The sequence below is a fragment of the Saccoglossus kowalevskii genome, chromosome 5 (genome assembly GCF_978046115.1).
Source record: "Saccoglossus kowalevskii chromosome 5, keSacKowa6.1, whole genome shotgun sequence".
NCBI lineage: Eukaryota > Metazoa > Hemichordata > Enteropneusta > Harrimaniidae > Saccoglossus > Saccoglossus kowalevskii.
This window is the reverse complement of record NC_140645.1, coordinates 42,498,567-42,509,671: the sequence shown is the minus strand read 5'-3', so window position 1 is coordinate 42,509,671 and position 11,105 is coordinate 42,498,567.

The window sequence follows — 11,105 nt, the reverse complement described above, 5'->3', positions numbered from 1 at the left end:
AATATATAATTACCCAATTTGTTCAAATGAATGCTATCTGGTACCTAACTCCAAAACAAGACAAGAATATTCTGCGAAACCGGCTCACCACATCAAGGTCAAAAGTTACCAGTATTGATACCGTTCGTCCGCCAACACCATGGAAATAAATATCCATTTGACTCAAATTGAAAGTTGGTGACACATTATATTGCTGGTGGTGCTCATGCACAAAGGTTTTGAGTTGCATTACAAACGATTGTTCTAAAATAAGAACTGTTGTTTTTTTGGCGCGCACATCCTTCACCTTACACGTAATAAAATGGCGGTCGAATTAAACAAATGAACCCGCGCCAGACTACAAATTGAAATCGCTTCTAGGAATGAAATTAAAATGATATACAACACAAAAATAACCGTCATTCCAATATTGGATGTATTGAGGTTAAGAAATATACCTGGTGAAGCGGAGATCAACACAAAATTAGTATTATTTCAACAATTTACCACATTAAAAAATCACTTACATTTCGGTGGTGTCTGCCTTGGTGAGGAGTAACGTCACACCTTGCGCAACGAGGATGACATCATCCTTCACACATAATCACCGTTGGTGGCGCACTATCGCTTGCGTTCCGGACACAAAGCGTATTGCTTTGCAGTACGTTATCTATATTTTCTGGTCTGTAAGTTATTATTTCAGAGCATCTTCATGCGATAAATGGTTCTTGGGATATTAATGGAAAGGACATAATTATGTATACACACATACATGGTACGAATAAATCTTCAATTGTGTTTTTAAGACATCAAGAACAGTCTCATAAAATAAATATTTCAACTCCAGAGCATCTATGTACGACGTTTCATTGATGCTGGTAATAATCCTTGTATGTAAATGTATCTGTGGTAAAAAGTAAAATCATACATTACAACACATACAAGGTACTAGTAACAAAGAAACTCCAAATGTGTTATGTGCACACTGGAACAAACATGTAAACTATTTGCTTGGAATTCTTTAAACATATTCACAGGTTCTTCTATAGAAAATAATTGATTTCATCAAAATTTATAAGAACTGGTAGACTACTTTTCAACTGGTAAACGTATTGAATTCTACAATTTTTTTCCGGGATAACAATTGTTTTGTTAATGGGTGGCCGGCTGCGTGGCAGGCACCTCGCCCTCCAATCTATGGTGTATGCATATGTAAATATGCATTCCATATTAAATTATTCCGGTCCTTTTAACGTCAACTAAGTCCGATAAGTTTGCCAATGAATGGAATTTATATTTTGTACTTATGTTAACCACGGGATTGTAAATTTAATTATACAATGACTCAGCAAACCAGAATATAGCGCCCTCATACTACATGTCTATTCAAGGTATAGTGAAATACTTTGTGTGTATTTATCTTGAGATGATATATACTGAGCTCATCATTTCTCTAGGAAGAAAGCGATATTGAGAAATCTGTTGATCGTCTGAGCTGTAATTGCAATAAACGTTTTGTAATTATTGCGAACATAGTAGTTGTAATCTATGAATATCGGGTTTCACAAGTCAAGAATCAACACATCACAATTCACGTTAATCTCATTAAAATCTGATTAAAATCTGATGTGGTGTACGGGCTTTAATTATTTTGGCTATACACTTATTTTATTTTCATTTTTTATTATTTTTGTTATTAATGCCTTTTGTTTTATTATTTTACTTTGATTTTGTGTTTTTTTTTTAATTCCGCCCTACATACATCTAAGCCTCTGCCTATGTAACGAGATTTCAACGAGACCCACTATCGACGATATTAGTCAACGAATTACAGACCTCCCTCTATAACATACCTAACGACGTCACCGGGCAGAGTCAGGTCGCAAACACACTCAAATCAAATGGCAAATTATACTGACGTTAGCGACAAAACCGATCGGAAAAAAAACACGGCTTTCCGGTAAGTTTATCATTGTCAAATGCAACGAAAGTAATCTTTTATTTTTATGTTTATATTGTGGCTTGAATGGTTCCAGTTTATTTCGGTATTTTGCGTAGTTATTCCGAGAGTGACGATTTTGTTTTTATCGGTGCGACCGAACGCCGGTATCTTTTTCTAGTCGCTTGCCCTGTTGACAATGGGGCCAAAATCGTCTAGATACAGTCTTGAAGCCGTAGCTGTAAATATTCATCAAAATGTATCAACATGTTGCACATCATACATTATCTCTTTATTAAAGTAAAGATGATTTGGACTAGAATAAAATATTGTTTATTTGGAACAGATCAGGAAATAATTTTTGCTCCAATTTCTGCGTCGATGCCGTGGGCCGGTGACCGTTATACAATTTAAAATCAGTTTGCATTGTTTACTATAGCTGTTTACAGTGTTCTACTCATTTCGATTTACTTATATTTTGCTTCCATTCTAGATAATTATGCTCAGTGTTTGATTGAAGTGATGTCTGAATAAACGAACCTTTGCTGGCGAAGATGCATCAGAAAGTGTACAAATTTGTGGAAAAAAAATCAATGTAATGACAAAATTTGTGAAATGCTGTGGAATCTTTTTTGTAAATAAAAAATATACTAGTAATTTCCTATTAATGGTTTATTCAAGTGGGCAAAATATAATGTACAGAACGATTTCCCCGTAGAGTATCGCTACACTGAAAAGTAAGCAACCGACAGCCTGTATAAAAGGGGGGGGGGGCTGTGATTGGCTGTTACATTACGAGATTTGAATGGGACCTACATAGTCATAGGATCAGATCCTTGTTGGCTTTCCCAATTATCAAAACTTCAAAAAGTAAATACTAGATCAAAATAAAATAAAATAAATATACAAAAAAACTAAACTAGGATCTTATTCTAATCAGATTGGATTCACGTTTGATTAAGGATTGTGATCACAGAGAAGGCAATGACTATTTTAAACTCCATTTTTTAACTACTTTTTCATTTCAAAAATGTTAAACATAACTCAGCATTAATGTATATTTGTTCTCTTTTATTTCCCGAAATATAGAAGTGCCACTAGAGTCATAAATTGTAATACTTTAAGTTCATTCAAATAAACTGTGTTTTCCTACCAGGAATAATTGCATACAATCAAGCCGTTGTCAGTAGTTGAGTCTGAGTATCCGTGAACCCGAAAATGAAACAACATTTTCTAACTTTATACAGTGAAACGCAGATAGCCGGGGACGTATAAACGTTTTTTAATATAAACTTTTATGAAAAATGACTGTTGGATTTCAAATTAACCATTCCAGAAATAGCGTTGCTACATAATCGTGACTTCTTAATAAATTGGATGTACCTTGAAGTGGAACGACCACAGTTTTTATGTCACGTGAAGTCAGTGTTAAGCTTACATAGTGAGGCTCTGTTTGGCAAAACATGATTAAATAAAGTTAATAAAGTTATTAATGAAGCATATAATTCATAAAGGTCAGTGGAACTACCATCGTGACATCTTGTTCATCAAATTTATCTTTTTACCCGGTACGTTTATACTCATAATCATACCTCATCAGCACCATTTCATACCAAGATGTAATACTTGGTACTCTCATCTCAGTATACTGTAATGCTTTTATGCGACCATAAACACATAACCATTGTTATATGAATAAGTCGCATAATTGTAATATCTTTATCTTGTTACTTGCCACGCCTGATTCGACTGAGTAGTGCCCTCAACGTCAAGCCTTTGTAATCTGTGGACACACCAAGACCAAGCCCGATTGCGCTGATTCGCTGATCAGTGCACAAAGTAGCTTTGCTTTGCATATCACTCATTTGCATATTCACATATTTTGGATCTACAAGTTTCTGCCATCCGGTTACTTTATTCTGTTTACTAAAACGTTTTACGCTATAAATCTGAAACAGATATATGGTTATTTATATTACAACATGCATGATTAACTCTAGCTCATTAGTAACTTGTGGTGTTGATGAAATGTTCCACAAGATTGCATTTAAGAATCGAACTGTTACGTAGACTTTGACAGCGATACAATCAAAATTTGTCCACATTTGTACAACGCCCTCAAGTGGTATTACTATAATTCAGATAGACTTTTAATTTAATGTATGTACTTTCATGTTCCAGGAGTGAGCAACACAGTGTGAGTGTGAGCTACCAAGCCCCCACTCTTCATACACATATTATTATATCATACATAACTGGCCAAAAGTTTTTTTTTAGGTTGAACGGAAATACAATGTTAACAATTACCCTTGCTTAAAATACTAAAACATTCTTATTTCAATGACGATTTTAATGTTTTCACAATAGTTTATTTACAACAGTTAAAGCATTTTTTTAAATTGTAATAATGAACATAAATTAAAATGCTTGAAGTAATTATTTTGTGAATATATATTAATAATTTTGCGATTAGTCCCAACATTTGATATCCAAATGAAGACCAACTTAATCTCTAAGCAGATTCCATGTCATAAATCGCCATTTTGCATTATAGTGTTTGATGGCTATTTACATTTATTTTTATTTCCAGGGATTGGAACCCAATTATTTGTCTTTCGACAATAATTTGAAGCGGACCAACATATTTACATTTTAGAAACTGAATTACAATTACAAACATCGGTGATACCTAATATGAATTACATCGAATATAAAACTGATTACATAATACTGACATAAAACATTTTAATTTATTCAAAAAATGATTTAATCAATCATGTATTTCCAGTAGGTCTTTCAATAATACGAGTTTTTTTTATAACACACTATTTTGTTACGTCAAAGATAGTATTTAAATTATGTCGTTCTCTATCGATATATCAGATATAGCTTTCACTTGGAAATAAATGTTAATAAAAATAAACATACGACACGCAGTAATCCCACAATAAACAGTTCCCGGCAGCTGTAACTACAGACAGAACATATTGAAAAATACAACAACATTATTCAGTTTTATATTACAGTATTATAATATAAACAGATTTCACTGTCAAGTACAACACCAAACGATACACGTAAATAATGCACTATATATTTGAATTACAGCTTCGAAGCAGTCGATAAATTAAATTATTCATATCTGCATGGCATTGTCTGAGAACTGTTTGAAAAGCACCGAGTGCATGAGAACAGAATTTAACGCTTTCTAATCGTACATGTCTGACTGCATTGCTTATTTAGATTACCTTCAAAGTATGTATATAAACACACCCTACCCTATCATGTATGTACTCTCATTAACAGTTGAGAGACTTGAGGAGAAATTATATTGGCGTTCATATTATATTAAGCTGAAGGTAATATTCAAATTCCTACTACTGCAGTGCAGTACAATAACGTGAAAACAAAGCATTTGTTATTACTCCCTGTTCATGTTCATGTAATATTGTAAGAATTAACACATTCAGAATGTGTTTTGAACTTGACAAGTTGTTTGATTCATTTGTTGAAGTAGTGAATAGTACTGTTGGTATGGAATATTCACTCCAATAATTTGCGTTATTTTTAATATCATATCAATACTCGTTAATGTCCGAAAATGTGTTTCGTGCACAATGAATCATAGTTGAGTTGCCATATAAAATGAGACATTGCTCATTATTTAAACAGAGCAATACAATACATATAAATACACCAGTGGTCGATATCGTAGAGAATGTACCGTATTCATAACCAGTGGGTTCGAATCTAAACCTCAAGCACATACTCAAGTCAGCACCAATTATATTGTCAAGTTGTCCGGTAATATTCAGAAATTGTCTTCTGCCACTTTATTGTAACAATAACATCCGATATAGAGATAATAACATAAAATCTCGCAATAACAGGGTGTTCTGTGAAATGATATATCATGATAATAAAATATTTTATGCTGTTATATATATATATATAGGTTTTTGAATGGTCCCATGAAATTGATTACATAGTATTTCTTGTTATTAGTGTAATCTTAATTGTTATTGCTAGGCATTGTGTGTGCAGTTGAAAATATTATATTTTACACGGAAGTGACCATAGAGGTACTTGTCTGTCGAAAGCAAATAGGCCAAAAGGAGCATACCACAGTTATTGTTCGTATAGATCATAATATTGCTATTGATGTGCATAGTGGACGTTCATATTTTGTCGTAAATTCCACAGAGGTGTTACTGAATGTGTGAAATTGTGAGCTTTACTTTTTCAAAGGAATTTGTGAAATTTTCCATGAATAAACAACAAATTTGTTATAATTATAAATGAAAATAAAAAATATATATAATTAAAACGCGATTATTAACTAATCAAGAAAGTTCTTTTACTGAGGCTACCTTTGTGCAAACGCTGCTCTGTCTAGAAGTACTTCACACAAGACGTCTCTTCCAATGATACAAGCTATCGCTTATTTGAATATTACACGCATCAGCTATGCGAGCAGAATGCCCATTGCGTCTAATGCATTTGATGAATCGCAGCCAACATGTTCAGAAATATATTTATAGAACAAGAATCATTATGTATGTCGTTTCCTTGCCATCATTTCACCACTTCTGTCACTCAGGGGTGATGACTATAAGGCAAGTTTACTAAACTAGTGATTCGAGGCGCAGAGTTAATTAGGTACACTCAAGTCATTCTACTTATTTCACATTAACATAGTACCTTATTGTCCTAATTTATTGTAATTGTAACTTCTATGGCGGGTGCAAACTTATTACATACAATATAGTGTATGTGGTGAGACGTCACTTTACGATTAATTGCGTTCTTATGTTAGCTAAAAAACACCCCAATACAGGAACACCCCAATACAAACATTGGTATGGCGTATGCACTACCGTATTAGTCTTTCAGATGATAAATTTATATAGTTGCATGCTCAATGACCTTTTGAGAATGTCTGAATCACAGTTCAATTGTTAACACGTTTTACTTCTGTTTCTACATTAATAGCATAAGCTGTTGTTCACACCGCTATTCCATCCAACCATACTTCGTTGGCTTTCCAACAGCCGAATACGACAGCACGGCGGTTTTGTTTGGTGATATAGTGAAGTCCATAGACTAGTGCTCTTAGTGCAAACAAATTCAGGTTTTTGACTCGCTAACTAAAATGACATGCCTACAAGATGTTTATAAATGCATGATAAGTCAAGAAATGCATCTATACACCAAGTACAGATTTCTAATCACTTAGCTAGATTGTAAAATACGTTGGAAATATATTGGACATATTGATTGTTTTATCCTAATTCACATTATGCATAAAATGTCAAATCTGTAAGATTACATTTTATGAAGTAAAGATTTACAGTACTTGTTGTGTGTAATAATATATAAACATTCTAAAACCCTATTTGAAGGATTCTAGGATATTTGCTAATCTTCTCTGGCAGAAATGCCCCTCAGCTTACTAACTTCCCCAAAATCTTTCGTCTGTGTGATTAGATGTGACGAAGCAACCTGCAACAAAAGGAGTAGAAATATTGCTCAATGTCACGGGGAACTGCCAATGGCTCTATCGAATCATATTTACTGTCTCAAAAACTAATTGTATCAAATGTTACAAATACTAATGACGTTACTGATAATAATATTTCTTCTCGAACCATTCCAAATGTTAGACTTTTTTCGATTTCGGGGGGGGGGGGGTGATTAATTCCTATATGGTAAGTGCAATTGTAATTACAAATGTATTTGTATTATCAAGCAGCCACCCCCCCCCACTTTTAATGTGTTTCCCAAAACTCACGGTTTCCAATTACAGATGATTTTGATATCCTCTTTTAAGGGGCGAGGTTTGTCTGAATGAACATTAGAAATGAGTTATTTTTCCCTGTACGTTGATCTGTAAATTTGTGAATATTTTCTCAGTAAATAGTTCCCTAGAAATCTCAAGTTAAAGACAGATAACTTATTCTGTACATGTTAGTTCAACCATAACACAACCCTGCACACATTTGAAAGATCGTCCAAGCGCGTGAACATGTTTTTGTCATCAATTATGACGTCCAGTGGGACGTGTCAGTATATGTTAAGTTACGGTGAACGTCACAAAATTCACGTCAAACGTCATAATTCTATGTTTTTTTAACAATATTCGGAGAATAACAAGTCATGCGTTTATAACGCATATGATTAATATTTTAACCGATTGTTTGTAATTGTCGGCTGTAACTGAAAATCTGCGTCCACTGGCCTATTAGCATAAATTGACATGTGATCTGTAAGCATTATACCGTGAAATATTATCTCTATGTTGTTTCGACACACCGAATTGTTCATGTTATAAACAGATTCAAGCATGCTATTTACATTTTAAATCAGTGACTTCATGGTCTAGAAAATAATATTAGAAGCAGACAGTATGTAACTCGCCTATTCTTTTTATTTCTTAGCTTAAATTCATAAAATAATATTATTTTTGGAAAGTTGCCATTTTTCAATAGAATTGTGTTTGAATTCACAGTGGTCTTGTAGAGGACAAAAAAATGTCTATTTGGAGTTACTCTCAACACGTCCTGTCATTGGAAAGCCGTAGCATATCTGTAGCATCATCTAGTGTAAGATATAATGAAGCCCAGTATGAGTTTTATTTTACCGAGGCATCATATGTCAATGTCGCCATCATTAAGTATTGGTTATGTGCTAATTTGAAATGATGATGTCTTATTTTGTTGAATGTGCTACATACTTCCATGTTTGCGACAGGGATGTGTGATTATCTCCGCGATATCTCGACGTAATCCAGGCCCCACCAACTTAAGCACGTGCTAATCATGTTTTTCTTTCTCAGTTTTTCTGTTCATTCAATCACCATCCGTAGACAGAAATTGGATGTTTTTTATGTTGTTTTGTTTTTGCTGTTATCTACATACTATTAACTCTATTATCCCCATGGTAGATAGCATATTACCTGATGTACAATGTATTACACAATGTACAATGAGTGCTTATTGGTAGATTTTTCCGTAAATCTAATGATCAATCCTGAATAACGTCGCTCATTATAAACACATGCCAATCAACCTAAATATATGACCACTATGATGATTGGCCTATATAAGTTTCGACAACAAAGGCTATGCCATATACAAACATATAAAAGACACGTTTTCACTGTTAGCGTCTGACGTGTATGCGTCACACACAGTTAATGATTACGATCTGCTGTGGTGGCAATATATGTTCCATGATTTGCATATCTGTACTCAATTAAAAGTGCATATTTATTTTGAAACAACAAATGTGGTAGATTAGACGTCTTACCTAATTATGCAAATACGTGTCTTCCGTATTGTTATTGTCATTTTAAAAACAAGTTTAGGTTTAAAATAATAATTCATCATCTGCTGTTACATTAATGGGAAAATCAAGACTAACAACATAATACTCCCAGATAAAAGAGCTCGGCAAATGTAAGGACATGCAATTTATTTATATCATATTTTTTATATCACTTTTCATTCTCTAGATATTCAACTTTTCATTAATTTATGTAGTCCGTCTTCTTGATTCTTCAGCAAAGGATTATGGGTAAAGTAAGACATCATAGAATATGTTCTTAGAAATTGAGAAATTTCATCTATAACTTCAAATTGACTGAAAATTTAGAACATGGTAGCATGCACGCCAAACTTGCTTCTAAAATAGTTATAAAATATTCATTTTTATGTTTTCCTACCAAATGTTAAAATTATGTTGTACACAATTTACCGATGTGAGTAGGTTATATAGGTGATATATTACCTATTGATCACTAAAAGGGAACAAAAAAAATGTCATTTTAATTTTTTTTAACGTTTTTATCGTCACTTTATGTGTAGTTGTAACATTTTAATTTCCATTACTTTAATTATATACATGAGTAATATGCACAAGGCAAATTTGAACTAATTCGGATCAGTATTTCTCATGTTATAGATGAAATCGTTTTCTCAATTTCAGACAACAGATTCTATGATGTCATATTTTACCAATACTCCTTTGCTCAAGAACAAGATGGCTGACTACATAATACTGACGAAAATTTGAATATCTAGAGAATGAAAAGTGATATGAAAAAAACTGTAAATTGAATTCTCCTACATTTGTGGAGCTTTTCCTTGCGGCAATTATTTTGTTTGGCTTGATGTTTCCTTTAGGAACATTGAAGTCAAATAAGACATTATGTTTAAAGAACGTGGCGAGATTTCCTTCAAAGGTGAAAATCTGTTTACAAATTCCTATAAAGGAAGTACATCTGCATGGGACTTCAGTGGCTTCAATTTGAAGCTGTAGCCAGAGACAATAGCATACTTCGTCTATGAGCGGTGAAATCAGCAAGCGTAAAGCAAATAAATTTCACAAGTGCAATATTCGTAATTCATTGTACATTTCATTTCATGAACATTACAGTCAAGTGTGTGAGGTTCTATAATGAAGAAATATTGGATCCAGTTTGTATTGGCAACTTTTGTCAAAACAGTTTATAACGAGGATTCTATGGAAGGCATTCTTTAACTATGTAGCTAGTTACGTGTCCCTGTGTCCAATGAATCAGTCTATTGTACAATCTTCTGTGTACAGTCACATTATCGTCTTATTTATTAACAATATAATAAGTACACCTTATTACCACTACAGTCAATTAGATTTGTGTATTTGCAGTATATGTATGTTTTACCGCCTGAGCTGTCAGATTAATGTTTAATTATAAAGTATTATGTTATTGAAAACCATTGAGAGACAAATAATTCCATAAATGTGGTGACAGTGAACGATCGCACCAATTCGTGCGGCTTAAATGTTCTCGATAACTACAGATGATTACTCAACTTTTTCCCTTCGTTAATAATGTCATGCGAATTATGTGTAGTAGGATGGTTGAGCTTTAATTGTTTTTTTTAGAGAGTGTTTGATATAGTGAACCACTATACAAAAAACAGTGTGTGGGATAAATCATGACAATTTGTTGTATTTACTACATAGTAATGTTTCAGTTTGTGTAACAATTGATTGATTTATTTAGATGTAGCTCAGGCTTTCAACAAGGATTTATTTTATCATCTCCACTTTTTTTATATGTTTTTATATATATATAAATTAAATTAGGAAACAACTATATACACTCGTTAAGGTGTCCGTGTCTACATTTTGAATCGTTACG